The sequence below is a fragment of the Chiloscyllium punctatum genome, chromosome 12 (genome assembly GCF_047496795.1).
Source record: "Chiloscyllium punctatum isolate Juve2018m chromosome 12, sChiPun1.3, whole genome shotgun sequence".
Taxonomy (NCBI): Eukaryota; Metazoa; Chordata; class Chondrichthyes; order Orectolobiformes; family Hemiscylliidae; genus Chiloscyllium; species Chiloscyllium punctatum.
The window spans coordinates 109,317,557-109,333,495 of record NC_092750.1 but is presented as its reverse complement, the minus strand read 5'-3'; positions in this window follow the sequence as shown (position 1 = coordinate 109,333,495).

The window sequence follows — 15,939 nt, the reverse complement described above, 5'->3', positions numbered from 1 at the left end:
ACCCACCCAGATCCATTCTCCCAACCCAACATTTACCCTTAACAAATGCACCTAGCAATATAGGCAATTTCGCCTGGCCAATTCATCTGACCTGCGCATCTTTGGAATGGGGAGAAAACCGGAGCACCCAAAGGAAACCCACACAGACACAGGGAGAATGTGCAAACTCCACACAGTCACCCGAGGCTGGGGTCAAACCTGGGTACCTGGCGCTGTGAGGAAGCAGTGCCAACCACTGAGCCACCATGCCACACCAACTGAGTTTGTACATTCTCCCCATGTCTGCGTGGATTTCCTCTGGGTGCACCGGTTTCCTCCCACAATCCGAAGATCTGCAGGTCAAGTAAATTGGCAATGCTCAATTGCCGAGAATGTTCATGGATGTGTAAGTAAGTTGCATTAGTCAGGGGTAAATGCAGAGTAATAAAGTAGGGGAATGGGATTGAGTGAAATAATCTTCAGAGGGCCAGTGGACTTGTTGGGCCGAAGGGCCTGTTTCCACAGAGGATGGATTCTATGATTCTATGACCGCTGAGGCACACCACGAGTCACAGGCCTCCAGTCTGACTGTTACCCTCTGCTTCCTACCATCAAGCCAATTGTGTACCCAGCTTGCCAACGCCCCCTGAATTCCATGCGATCTAACCTTCCAGAGCAAGGTACCATGTGGAACCTTATCAAAGGCCTTCCTGAAATCTGTAGAGTCTAGATGTCCTGGCCTGCCCTCGTCAAACTTCCTGATCACTTCAATAAAGAACGCTGACTAATTTGTGAGGCATGGTCTCCCATGCACAAGGCTTTGCTGACTACTGCCAATCAAATGTTGTATTTCCAAATGCATGTCTATCTAATCTCTCAGCATCTTCTCAAGTAACTTACTTACCACGGATCTTAGGTTTACTGATCTATCGTTCCCAGGTTTATCTTTGCAGCCATTCTTGAATAAGGGCGCAACATATGCTGTCCTCCAGTCTTCCGGGACCTCACCCGTGGCTAACAGTGAGGCAAAAAGATCAGCAGGGACTCCATAAGAACTTCCCTCGCCTCTTGAGGTGCTGTTGGATATGTTTGGTCAGGTCCAGGAGATTTATCCAACTTCATACATTCTAATGCATTCAACACATCCTCTCCTGTGATATGGACTGACACCAAGAGATCATCACTAACTTGCCCAAGTTCCCAAGCCTCTATGTCCTTCTCCAAGGTCAACACAGAGGGGAAATAATTCCTCTGATTCTGCACACACGTCCACTTTGGTCCTTGAAGGGTCCTATTTTCTCTCTAGTTATTTTTTTTCCGTGGGAGGGGGTGATTGCAGTGCTGGGTAAGGATCAGTCAGGGGGGATATTGCAGTGTTGGGTAGGGATCAGTCAGGGAGGGGGTGATTGCAGTGTTGGGTAGGGATCAGTCAGGGAGGGGGTGAGTGCAGTGTTGGGTAGGGATCAGTCAGGGAGGGGGTGATTACAGTGTTGGGTAGGGATCAGTCAGGGAGAGGGAGATTGCAGTGTTGGGTAGGGATCAGTCAGGAGGGGGAGATTGCAGTGTTGGGTAGGGATCCGTCAGGGAGGGGGAGATTGCAGTGTTGGGTAGGGATCAGTCAGGGAGGGGGAGATTGCAGTGTTGGGTAGGGATCAGTCAGGGAGGGGGTGAGTGCAGTGTTGGGTAGGGATCAGTCAGGGAGGGGGTGAGTGCAGTGTTGTTTAGGGATAGAGGGAAATCAGGAGGGCAAAAAGGGGACATGAGATTGCTTTGGCAAATAGATTTAAGGAGAATCCAAAATGTTTTTATAAATCCATAAAGGACAAAAGGGTTACTAGGGAGAGAATAGGGCCCCTCAATGATCAAGACAGCCTGCACGTGTAGCTGCAGGAGATGGGGGAGGAACTGAACAAGTTTTTCCTGTAGAGAAGGACATGGAAGATAAAGAATAGAATGATGGTTTGAGAAGTAGCATTGGGAAAGAGATGATGTCATCTTGCAAAATGTCCACATTACAGAGGAGGAGGTGCTGGATGTCTTGAAATGGTTAAAGGTGGATAAATCCCCAGGACCTTATCAGGTGTAATCTCGATCTCTGTGGGAAGCTAGAGAAGTGATTGCTGGGCCTCTTACTGAAATATTTGTATCATCGATATTCACAGGTGAGGTACCAGAAGACTGCAGGTTGGGCTAACATGGTGCCACTGTTTAAGAAGGGTGGTAAGGACAAGCCAGGGAACTACAGACTGGTTCGCCTGTCGTCAGTCGTGGGCACTTGAGAGACGGATACATGAGGGACAGGAATTACATGTGTTCAGAAAGGCAATGTCTAATTGGGGATAGTCAGCATTGCTTTGTACGTGGGAAATCATGGCTCAAGATATTTTTTGAAGAAGTAACAAAAGGATTGATGAGGGCATAGAGGTGGATGTGAGCGACATGGACTTCAGTAAGGTATTCGAAATGTTTCCACATGGGAGATTGGAGAGCAAGGATAGATCTCACCGAATACAGGGAAAACCAGCCATTTGGATACAGAACTGGCACGAAGGTAGAAGACAGAGGGTGGTTGTGGAGGGTGTTTTTTTCAGCCTGGAGACCTGTGACCAGTGGAGTGCCACAAGGATCGGTGCTGTGTCCACTACTTTCCATTAATTATATAAATGATTTGAATGTGAACACAGCAGATATAGTTAGTAAGGTTGCAGATGATACCAAAATTGGAGGGGTAGTGGACAGTGAAGAATGTTACTTCATATTACAATGGGATGGTGAACTGATGGGCCAATGGGCTGAGGGGTGGGAGATGGAGTTTAATTTAGATAAATGGGAGGGGCTGCATTTTGGGAAAGCAACTCTTCGCAGGACTGATCCACTTAATGGTAAGGTCCCAGGGAGTGTTTCTGAACAAAGAGACCTTGGATTGCAGGTTCATTGTTCCTTGAAAGGAGAATTGTAGGTTGATAGGATAGTGAATAAGGAGTTTGGTATGCTTGTGTTTAATAATCAGTGCATTGAGTAGAGGAGTTGGGAGGTCATGTTGTGGCTGTACAGGACATTGGATAAGCCAGTTTTGGAATATTGCGTGCAATTCTAGTCTCCTCCCTATCGGAATGATGTTGTGTAAATTGAAAGGGTTCAGAAAAGATTTGCACAAACGCTGACAGGATTGGAGGATTTGAGCTAAAGGGAGAGGTGAAATGGGCTGGGGATGTTTTCCCTGGAATGTCTGAGGCTGAGGGGTAACCCATATGGAGGTTTATAAAACCATGAGAGGCATGGTTAGGTTTAACAGACAAGGTCTTTTCCCTGGGGTGGGATAGTCCAGAACTGGAGGGCCTAGGTTCAGGATGAGTGGGGAAAGATATAAAAGGAACCTAAGGGACAACGTTTTGATGTGGAGGGTGTTGCGTGTATGGAATGACCTGCCTGGTGAAGTGGTGGAGACTGGTACAATTACTGCATTTAAAAGGCATCTGGATGGGTATACGAACAGGAAGGGTTGAGAGGGATTTGGGCCAAGTCCTGGCAAATGTGATGAGATTATGTTAGGATATGTGGGTGGTGTGGATGAGTTGGACCAAAGGCCCTGTTTCTGTGCTGTCCATCTCTCTGACTGTAAATGTTTTCCACTGTCCATTTCCAGCCATTCACTTCACTGTTTCCCCTGTTTACCTTGGTCAGTTCTCCTCTCAAACACATGTCAATGGCTTTGGTTGTGATTGTTGGGTGTGCTTTATGGTCACTTTAAAAATCCATCATCTCACTGAATTCCACTACACTACAATTTCCCAGAGGATATCTCAGTGGGACATTACTCCTTCCCTCAGCGTCATCACCCAACGGTCGATCTGAGATAGTCACCTCCCTGGCCGTTTCCACAACGTGTTATTCAAAGAAACACTGACACAAACATCCAAAGAGGAGTTTGGAGAACATCCCTTTTGCCGATGTGACTGTCCCAGATTATACAAAGACTGAAGTCTCCCAAAATGATCACAGTGCCTTTGCATTACACAGGAATACATTGGAATGTGGAACAGGGCTGAGCAATGAAATGCTGTTGGGCAGCCTCTAAACTGTTCTCCTGCTTGTGTTTTTGACACGTTTTACCCAGAATCTGCATTCACGCTGATTCAGCTTCATCATCTGAGGCCAAATGCTTTCTCTGTCATGCCTTTGTTACCCATTACTGTCAGGGTTACCCATCCTGCACTCCCTGTCACCCCTCAAGGAGGTGAACAATAGAATATTCATGTTCCACCATTTGTTCACCCTGTCACCACTAAATCTCATTTATCTCTGTGCCCCAGTCCATCCACCTTATTGCAGAGACTTTATCCATTCCATAAAAGAACATTACGACTGACTCTTTCCACAATTTCTTGTCACAGTCCAATTCACTGATGTACAGTTTCAGTTAAACTCTGTCTCTTCCTGTTCCTTTCTGCTTGTCTTCAGCTCCATTGCCATTTCTCTTTGGATTTGGAAAGTTCCTTTCACCTGAACCCTGGCCCTGCATCCTCTCTGTCAGTTTAAAGTCCTGTCCATAAGCCTACCGACATGATTGACCAGGACACTGCTCCCAGCGGTGTTGTGTTTAATTCACTCATGGGATGTTGCTGTCTCTGGCTGGCCAGCATCGCATGCCCACCCCAAGCTGCCCTTGAGCTGAGTGCCTTGCTGGATCATTACATAGATCAGTTTAGAGTCAACCCCATTGCTCTGGGTCTGGATCATGTGTAGGCAAGACCCGCTGTCTATAATAGATTTCCTTCCTAAAAGGATATTAGGCAGTTAGATGGGTTATACTGGACACCGGCATTAACATCTGGATGAACAGTCGGGTGAGAATAGTACGAGGCCATCACCTGTCCCACTCATAGCTCACCGTTCACTGAGTACGGATCCCCGTGCACCATGAATCAAACCCCTTTTATCATGACCATTGTGTGATCCTGATGTAGGGGGTAGTGTAATTTTTAAACGGTTAGCTGCCTTTTAGTCTTTTCTACCTCATAGTAAACACAAGCAGACACTCGAAACTGTTGCCGGACCTCCCCCACGTTTATATGAATGAAACAGTTGTAACAGCTTTCCTCGATAGTTGAGAGGCCGCCCTTAACCACAGTTGTACAACATCATCCATATAAGGGAAGAACGGGAAGCTCAAACACTGATTGGCCAAGTGAATGATAAAAGAATCCCAGGCACCAGAACCCAAAAAAGGAAAACAGTGCGGAATCCGAACACTCGTTGGTCAAGGCAGCAGTAGTAAACCCAGCCCACATATACATGTATATAATGTGTGGAGATTACTATGCTTGTGTGTGTGTACCTTTGGGAACAGCACCCGACTTTGCAAAGTTGAATGAAAAGTTTTGGACTGACTCCTCCGTGTCTTTGTTCCTGGGAAGGGAAATGAAAAGTGCCGTAGATGGGGCTGGATAGCTATCTCGCACAATTGGGGGCTCCTCCGGGATGAAATAATTATTGCCGGGGGGGGGCAGTCTCTTCGGCTCACGGATCAAGCCTGATTACAACAAAGACGCGTCTAGTATATATTTATACTTCTCACTGATCGGCTTGGTCCGTTGGCCGTCGGCCAAGGGACGATGTGACCCGGCTCATTTAAAAATAATTTTGAATCCTGGAAAAGGAACACACGGACGAGTGCTGGGACGACCGGTTAGTGACGATACACGGGGGTACACACATTTAAAAAGGCCAGACAACTCCGTGCACGGATCAAGGTAAGAGATTCTTTTGTTCTTCCTTGTTGGCCGCGTGGTTTTGACGGTCATCTGTGAAAACGCTTTGGGCGTTTAAGACCAGGACTGAAGATAAACCACGGGAAATTGTGGTTTTGACGGTCATCTGTGAAAACGCTTTGGGCGTTTAAGACCAGGACTGAAGATAAACCACGGGAAATTGTGGTTTTGACGGTCATCTGTGAAAACGCTTTGGGCGTTTAAGACCAGGACCGAAGATAAACCATGGGAAATCAGACTTCTAGATTTACTAAGGAAAAGTCAGGGAAGACTGCAAATGGGAAAGAAATACCCCCCGATAGTCCATTAGGTCGGAAGTTAAGTCTATGGACGGACAGTAGTAGAACGAAGGACTTAAAGAAAGAGACCATGATAAAATATTGTTGTTTTATATGGACCAAAGAACCTATCCGCGCCCCCTCGGTAGTTTGGCCCGAGTATGGGTCTGATGAAGACTGGGTGTGTCAAATCCTAAATGTATATGTTAACAGAAAACAACCGTTTGACCCAGAGGAGAGCAAATATGCCGCCGCCTGGTTGGCGGGAGACGGCGAGAGTCCCACGCGTCTCTATCCTCTGACTCCCCAAACAGACCCGAGGAAGCCCCAGAAGTCTTGGGACATCCTCACCGACGGTTTGCCACCGTCTTCCCCGCCCCCATATATACCACCCGCGCACGACCAGGCGTCCAGCGCGGACCTCCCTCCTGCGACGGATAATTCCGAGTCCCAGCAGGCTACGACCAGTGAGGAAGGGACTGCTGGGGGGTGTACAGGAGGGGGCACAGAACTCACCCCAGGCACTAGGAAATCAGTCCGACTCGAGATGCGGAGAGGTCGAGAAGAGGGATTGAGAGCTGGGAGGAGTGATAATATTGAACAGCTGAACCCCTTACGAGAGGTGCCGTTTGGGAACGAACGGACCGGGTTCGTAGTACAACCTTTAAATTCTGGGGATATCCGGCATCTCCGTAATGAACTACCCCGTCTACTGGACGACCCTGTCAGTGTGGGAATACAACTGGACCAATTTCTGGGGCCCAGTATATACACATGGGCTGAACTGCAGGCCATGATGAGAATACTATTTAATTACGATGAAATTGTTATGATCCGGAATAGTGCAATGGCCATTTGGGATAGGGAGCATCAGGACGGCCCTCAGCGTGGAGAGCAGAAGTACCCCTTAGAGGACCCCCGGTGGGATCATAACGACGCGGGGGGAAGGGCCAATATGACAGACCTCAGAAGCCTTATAATCAGGGGGATCCAAACCTGCGTGCCCAAACAGCGGAATTTAGCAAAAGCATTTGAAGTTGGACAGAAAAAGGATGAATCCCCGAGTGAGTTTTTAGACCGTTTGCGGGAGTCCATGCGAAAGTATTCAGGTTTAGACCCCGATGGGGAAATAGGCAAGAGCATGCTTAAGGTGCACTTTGTGACTAAGTCATGGCCTGACATTCAGAAGAAATTACAGAAAGTGGAGGATTGGGCTGAAAAGGATGTTGCAGAATTATTACGGGAAGCACAGAAGGTGTACGTTCAGAGGGATGTAATAAGGGAGAAACATAAGACAAAAATGATGGTGGCAGCCGTACGGGAAGCTTGTAAGTCCACCGGAATGGGGGAGGGAGATTCTGGGGTGGAAAGAGGAACATCGAAGAAAAGTTGGAGAGGGAGAGAAGCGAGACGGGGCAAAAGTGAGAGAGGAGGATCTTATGGAATTGAGCGCCCTCAGAAGGCCGGATGTTACCATTGCGGGAAACTGGGACACTTCAAAAGGGATTGTCCCGAGTTTAAAAGGGAAAGAGAAGGGATGTATGAAATGGAGTGTGAACAAATGGATTAGGGAAGTCAGGGGAGGATCGGAACACGGGCCTACCAAGAACCCCTGGTAAATTTACGGGTGGGCCCATTTAGACAAGATGTTACCTTCTTAGTTGACACAGGCGCTGGCAGGTCCTCAATTCCCCTCCATCCGAGGGGGGTTGGCTTCCAAGCTAAAACATTAAACATTTCAGGAGTTAAGGGTGGGGTTTTTAGTGCGAGAATATTCGAACCACAACCCTTGCGGCTGGAGGAGGAGGAACTCCAGGTTGAACTCCTTCACCTCCCCCATCTTCCCTATGGGTTGTTGGGACGGGATTTGATAGTCCGTTTCGGATTGCGAATAGAAGTGGGAGAAGAGGAAGAATTAGCCGTCACCATGTCATACCTTAGTGAGTCCCGATTGACAGAGATAGACCCTAGGGTTTGGGTCGCCAAAGGGAACCGGGGGGGGACTCGCAATTCAACCTGTGGAGGTAAAATTAAAGCCCCAGAGCCCCGACGTCAGAGTGCGCCAATACCCCATCTCTTGGGAAGGGAGGCAGGGCCTGAAGACAGTTATGGAAGACCTAATAAAAGATGGATTGGTAGAGCCCTGTATGTCACGATACAATTCCCCAATCCTGCCGGTCCGGAAGTCGGATGGGAGTTACCGAATGGTCCAAGACCTAAGGGAGGTAAATAAAATTGTCCAAGTACGGCACCCTGTGGTACCGAACCCATACACTATTCTGGGGCGAATTCCCCCGGACCACGGCTGGTTTAGTGTTATAGACTTAAAGGATGCCTTCTGGGCGTGTCCCCTGGACAAGGACAGTAGGGATCTTTTTGTTTTTGAATGGGAGGATCCTGATACTGGCAGAAAACAACAGTACAGGTGGACCGTACTCCCCCAAGGATTCACTGAGTCCCCGACTCTGTTCGGGCAGATTCTGGAACAATTATTGGAGGGACTAACCTTGTCCCCGTCCCTTAAGCTTATACAATATGTGGACGATCTCCTTTTATCCGGACCGGCGGAGGAGGACGTCCTACTTGGGACTAATGCCCTGTTAAATTACCTAGCTGAGAAGGGGTTAAGAGTGAGTCAGAAGAAGCTCCAATATGTCGAGAAAGAGGTTAAGTACCTGGGACACTTGATAAGCCAGGGACAGAAACGAATAAGTCCGGAAAGAGTGCGGGCAATAATCGAACTAGGCCTCCCAACGACCAAGAGGGAGTTGCGGAAGTTCTTGGGACTCTTAGGCTATTGTCGGTTATGGATAGACGACTATGCCCCCCTTACTAAAGACTTGTACCTAAAACTCATTGAGGAGGCACCCAACAGAATAAAATGGGAGGAGGAGGAGGAAAAGTTAATTGAAATCCTAAAAGGAAAATTGATGGCCGCACCTGTTTTAAGCTTGCCGGATTTTAGTAAGACATTTCGCCTCTTTGTGAACTCCAGAAAGGGAACCGCTCTTGGAGTATTGACCCAGGACTGGGGGGGTAAAAGGAAGCCCGTGGCTTTCCTGTCAAAAATTCTGGATCCAGTCTCCCGAGGGTGGCCGGAGTGTGTCCAAGCGGTGGCAGCCACGGCAAAGCTGGTAGAGGAAAGCAGGAAGTTGACTTTCGGGGCCCCCTTGACAGTCACTACTCCCCACCAGGTTAGAACTATCCTGAATCAGAAGGCCGGGAGGTGGCTGACTGACTCGAGGATTCTGAAATATGAAGCCATATTGTTAGACCGAGAAGACCTCCGAATAGAAGTCGGGGGCTGCCAGAACCCGGCGGACTTTCTTTGGAAAGGGGAAGGGGAGGAGGAACTGGAACACTGCTGTTCAGACATAATAGAGTACCAGATTAAAGTGAGGGAAGATCTGAGGGATACCCCCTTACATGCAGGTAGGCGGTGGTACATTGATGGGTCCTCTCGAGTGATAGATGGGAAGAGACACAACGGTTATGCAGTCATTAGTGAGACTGGTTGGGAATTAGTGGAAAGTGGACGGCTACCGAATGCCCGGTCCGCACAAACGTGCGAATTGTACGCCTTGCACCGAGCTCTGAGGAATTTAAAGGGAATAGCCGGGACAATCTACACTGACTCTAAGTATGCCTTTGGGGTAGTACACACCTTTGGGAAGATCTGGAAAGAAAGGGGAATGATAAATAGTAGAGGAAAGGAGTTGGTCCACGAGGAACTAATAGCCATGATCTTGGAGGATTTGTTGCTGCCACAAGAGATTGCTGTAGTACATGTGAAAGGACACCAGAAAGACGATAAAATAGAGACCCTGGGGAATCAATTGGCAGATGAACAGGCAAAATTGGCTGGGATGGGGAAGGAAGTAATAAACTGCCTGGTAAGGATTCCACAGATATCCGAAATTACCGAAGTGCCCACGTTTACTGACAAAGAAGAAACTCTTCTCGCGTCTCTGGGGGGTACAAAGGATAGGGAAGGCAAGTGGACCTTACCCGATGGCCGCCAGCTACTAAATCGACCGTTGACGCGGGACATTATTGCCCGTTTACACCAAGGGGGTCACTGGGGCGCCCAGGCACTGTGTGATGCCTTCCTGCGCCGATATGCTCACCCTGGTCTGTACACGGTAGCCAAGCAGGTCACAGGAGATTGCATAACGTGTCGAAAGATTAACAAAAGGGGGCTGCGGCTGCATGCAAGACAAGGGGGTAGGAGTCCGGCCTATAGGCCGTTTGAGTATATCCAGGTAGATTACACTGAGCTCCCCCCCATAGGTCGACTGAAGTATCTATTAGTAGTGGTAGATCACCTGACAGGATGGGTGGAAGCTTTCCCCACTACCACGGCAACGGCAACTCAGGTTAGCAAGATTCTACTCGAGCAAATCATCCCACGATTTGGGCTACCCCGCGCTATTGACTCTGACCAGGGGAGCCACTTCACCTCGACCATCCTCCAGAATGTAGTGCAAGCAATGGGGATTGACTGGGATTTGCACACCCCCTGGCATCCCTCCTCCTCGGGCAAGGTCGAAAGAATGAACCAGACCATCAAAAAGCAGCTAACCAAGCTCACTAGTGAAATCGGCCTGCCTTGGACCAAATGCCTACCCCTTGCCCTGTTGCAAATTCGCACCCAGCCAAGGCGGGATTTGGGCGTCTCCCCTTTCGAAATGTTATTTGGCCTCCCGTTCCATGGGCCGAAGGGGGAACCTCCTGTATTTGAGTCTCGGGATATGTTTGTGCAAAAATATGTGGTGGCTCTGGGGTCTGCTCTATCTCGTTTACGCCAACAGGGACTTTTGGCACAGACGACGCCCCTCGAGTTTGCGGTGCACACCGTCAAGCCGGGTCAGTGGGTCCTAATTAAAAGCTGGAAGCAACGTACCCTCGAACCAACTTGGGATGGTCCCTTCCTGGTACTTTTGACGACCGAAACGGCTGTCCGTACGGCCGAAAAGGGCTGGACACATTACACTCGAGTCAAGGGACCAGTGCCACAACCGACGGAGGACGAACGAACCTCTCTGACAAAGGCATCTAAGGAACAGAGACCCTGAGAACGAACTAATCGGACTTTGGCGAGTCTAAAGGAACTGTGCCCTCGGGCTACGGGTGTCGCGACAAAATGCGGTCAATCGTATTGTTAACTTGCTATGCCATTATCCTTGGGCTGGGTCTTTGTGTGCGTGTTACCCAATTTGGCCTCTGGTTAAAACAAGCAGAGGACCGTCAGTGGTTCACCATCTCCGTGCTTGCCAACCAATCAACACAGACACTTAGCTTAGACCTATGTGAGTTGGTGCCCTGTAGGACTAAAAGTCAACTGAATCAAACTAAGCAGAATCTAGAGAGAGAAAGGGGATTCCAGGGTCAGACGTTAGTATTACAATTGCATGGTAGGGAAGGCCTAAGTAGGCCTCCAGCCCCCGGGGTCCAGGCTATGGTGTCAGTTGTCCGTGATCCCATCACCCCTGGACGGGATTGTGGGCAGAATCAGTGCAATCCGCTCTATCTGACCATAAAGAACTTGGAAAAGAACGAGGCGAGCCTTAATAGAACAATACTGGGTATTAGAGTTGGGGGCCAGGCAGGATGGAGGGGGATGCAGCTGTGCTGCACGTATATCACGGTCATTGAAGCTGAGTCTGGGGGCTCATCCACCACTGATAAGCAGGAAAAGGTTAGAATAATTGAGACGACGGATTTGGAAAAGACCTTTGAAATAGAAACGGGATACGGGGAGGCGAATGCCTGGATGGAATGGGTCAAATATACTGTGAGGAGCATAAAAAAGAGTGATTGCTACGCATGCACGAGTGCCCGCCCTAACCCTCAGGTGGTCCCATTCCCGCTGGGATGGGAGAAACACCCACGAGCCATGGACTGCATGATAAGGCTGTACCAGGACCGAGAGGCCTGGAACGACCCCACTTGTCGACCCTTGAGTTTGAAGTTTCCCCCCGTCAGGTCTGAGGGGGCGCCCCGCCCGCCATCATTCTCAGGGGTAACGGGTACGCACCAGGCCTGCGTCTCTCGGACGGGACTACAGTGGGACGACGATGTGGGGACATTTGACAAGTGCAGTGGATCAATCCGGCTGGTCAATGAAACTACCGGGGGCGGGAATTACTCCCACATTCATGTGCCTAGGGCAGACCTCTGGTGGTACTGTGGTGGGAGGGTTCTGCGACCGACCCTGCCCCAAAAATGGACGGGCACTTGTGCGATCGTTCAATTGGCCATCCCATTCACCCTGGTATTCGAAAAACAAGAGCGACCCCGTTCTAGTGGAAGAACGGAGAGAGCTTTGGAGACCTCTTTCGATGATAACATATATTTAGATGCCATAGGGGTCCCCAGGGGTGTTCCTGACGAATACAAGGCGAGGAACCAGATAGCGGCGGGTTTTGAGTCGTCACTGTTCTGGTGGGTGACCATCAATAAGAATGTGGATTGGATTAATTATATTTACTACAATCAGCAGAGGTTCATTAATTATACCCGGGATGCAGTGAAAGGAATAGCAGAACAACTGGACGCCACTAGTAGGATGGCGTGGGAAAATAGGTTGGCCTTAGACATGATGTTGGCAGAGAAGGGGGGTGTTTGCGTCATGATAGGCACTCAGTGCTGCACTTTCATCCCCAACAACACAGCCCCTGATGGGTCCATCACCCGCGCCCTGGATGGACTCACCACATTGGCGGACGAACTGGCCGAAAACTCGGGCATTGACTCTGGCCTCACGGACTGGTTGGAAGCTTGGTTCGGTAAATGGACGGGGGTGGTCGTTCCCTTTCTTGTCTCATGTATAGTGGTGGCAGGGGTACTCACTGCCCTTGGGTGTTGCGTTATTCCCTGTGTCCGGGGATTAACTCAACGACTGATCGAAACCGCCCTTACTAAGAAAGATGTTCCCTATGGGCAGGTTGAACGAATAAATCTCGAGATGGAACAACGTGAATCCCTCTTGGGCGGGGGTAGTATTAGAGAAGGGCAGTTTGATGAACAAGCTCGGGAGTTATTAAATGCCCTGGAGAAGAAACTTACGGTTGAAAAATTACAGGCCGTAAGAAAAGACACGGGGGATTTGTAGGGGGTAGTGTAATTTTTAAACGGTTAGCTGCCTTTTAGTCTTTTCTACCTCATAGTAAACACAAGCAGACACTCGAAACTGTTGCCGGACCTCCCCCACGTTTATATGAATGAAACAGTTGTAACAGCTTTCCTCGATAGTTGAGAGGCCGCCCTTAACCACAGTTGTACAACATCATCCATATAAGGGAAGAACGGGAAGCTCAAACACTGATTGGCCAAGTGAATGATAAAAGAATCCCAGGCACCAGAACCCAAAAAAGGAAAACAGTGCGGAATCCGAGCACTCGTTGGTCAAGGCAGCAGTAGTAAACCCAGCCCACATATACATGTATATAATGTGTGGAGATTACTATGCTTGTGTGTGTGTACCTTTGGGAACAGCACCCGACTTTGCAAAGTTGAATGAAAAGTTTTGGACTGACTCCTCCGTGTCTTTGTTCCTGGGAAGGGAAATGAAAAGTGCCGTAGATGGGGCTGGATAGCTACCTATCTCGCACACTGATACCTTCCTGCAATCTGGTGATATCACTCAGTCTCTCTCCATGTGGTATCCCTCACTGTGTGGGTCTAAGTGCTGCCTCTGTCAGCGTCTCTCACTCTTGCAGCTACTCCAGATCCTGAGCCAATGGAATACCCCATTCCAGAGAGACACAGCAGCACAGGCCAGGGATGGAGACTGGGATTTTCCAGATCTCTGTGGGACTCAGGGCCATTCTCCATGTGTAACCCTCACTGCATCAGTCTAATTTCCCATTCTGTCTGTTTCTCTGTCTCCTGTAGGTCATCTGGATGTTCCTGTCTCAGCCGAATTCCAAACTCCTGTCTCGTCCATAACCACATCAAAGACGGTTGGTCAGTCAGAGAGACATGAAGAGGGAGGTCTGGAGCCTTCAGTAAATCCTGCAGCCGGTAAGATCACTCACAGTAAACAGCACAGGGAGGGGTTAGTGACCTTCTGTATTCAGACCTGGAAGATAGGACATAGACACAGAGCTGGGGAAGGAACAGCTACATTCTAGGCTTCATTCACATCATCTTGTGAGGGACCTGCTTTCACCTCTGCTGGACTGGTCCTCCCTGAGACTTCTCTCTCTGACTCTCTCTCTCACCCCCTCACTCTCATTCTCTCTTTCTCACCCTCTCTTTCTCTCTCACCCCCTCACTCACTCTCCACCCAAACTCTCTCTCTCACCCGACTTCTCTCTCCCCTCCCATTCCTCTCTCTCTCATCCCTCTGTCACTGGATCGCCCTCTATCTCTCCCTATCACGCTCTGCCTCCTCGCTATCTCTCTTTCTCTCTCTCTCGCTCGCTCTCTCTCTCTTTGTCCCCTTCTAGTGCGCTCTCTCGCTCTCAACCTCTCTGTCTCATTTCCATCCCCTCCCTCCTGCTCATTTGCACCTTTCTCTCTCTCTTGCCCCCTCTCTCTCTCGCTCACACCCCCTCGCACTCTCAACCCATCTCTCTCACCCTGTTTCTCTCCCCGCCTCTCACTCTCTTACCCTCTCTCTCTGCCCCTCTCGTGCTCTCTCCCCCCTCTCACCCCCTTTCTCTCACCCTATCGCTCTCATTCCCCCTTTCACCCTCTCCCCTTTCTCTCCCTCCTCTCTCTCCCCCTCTCTTCCCCCCTCTCTCACCCCCTTTCTCTCTCCCCCTCTCTCTCACCCTCTCTTTCACCCCTCTCCCTCCCCCTTCCCGTCCCCTGTCTCTCTCCCCCCTCTCTCTTCCGCCTCTCTCTCACCCACTTTCTCTCACCTCCCTCTATCCCCCCCTTCTCCCCCTCTCTCTCTTCCACTCTCTCTCACCCCTCTCTCACACCCCTCTCTCCCCCTCTCTCATTCCCCTCCCCACCCCTCTCTCTCCCCCCTCTCTCTACCCCCTCTCTCTCACCTCTCTCTCACACCCCTCTCTCTCACCCCTTTCTCACCCCTCACCCCTCTCTCCATCACTCCCCCACTCTCCCACTCTCTACACCCCTCTCTCACTCACTCTCACTCCTCCACTCTCTCTCACCCCTCCACTCTCTCTCACCCCCTCTCTCTTTCTCACCCGCTCTCTCTTCCACCCCGATCTCTCTCATCGCCCCTCTCGCCCTCACCCTCTCACCCCTCACTCTCTTTCCACTCACTCTCTCTTACCCCCTCTCTCATCCCCTCTCTCTCACGCCTCTCTCTCACCTTCTCTCTCACCCTCTCTCAGTCTGTCTCTCTCTCACCCCCCCTTTCTCACCCGCTCTCTCTTCCACTCCGATCTCTCTCACACCCCTCTCTCTCTCACCCCCTCTCTCTCACCCCTCTCTCTCACACACACCTCTCTCTCTCACCCCTTCTCTGTCACCCCCTCTCACTCACCCCCTCTCCCTCAGGCCCTCTCTCTCTCTCACCTCCTCTCTTTCTCAGCCTGTCTCTCTGTCACCCACTGTCTCTTTCTCACCCGCTCTCTCTTCCACCCCTCTTTCTCCCTCACTCCTCTCTCTCTCACCCCCTCTCTCTCACCCACTCTCTCCCTCCCCCCTCTCTCAGCCTGTATCTCTGTCACCCCCTGTCTCTTTCTCACCCGCTCTCTCTTCCACCCCTCTTTCTCCCTCACTCCTCTCTCTCTCACCCCCTCTCTCTCACCCACTCTCTCCCTCCCCCCTCTCTCAGCCTGTCTCTCTGTCACCCACTGTCTCTTTCTCACCCGCTCTCTCTTCCACCCCTCTTTCTCCCTCACTCCTCTCTCTCTCACCCCCTCTCTCTCACCCACTCTCTCCCTCCCCCCTCTCTCAGCCTGTATCTCTGTCACCCCCTGTCTCTT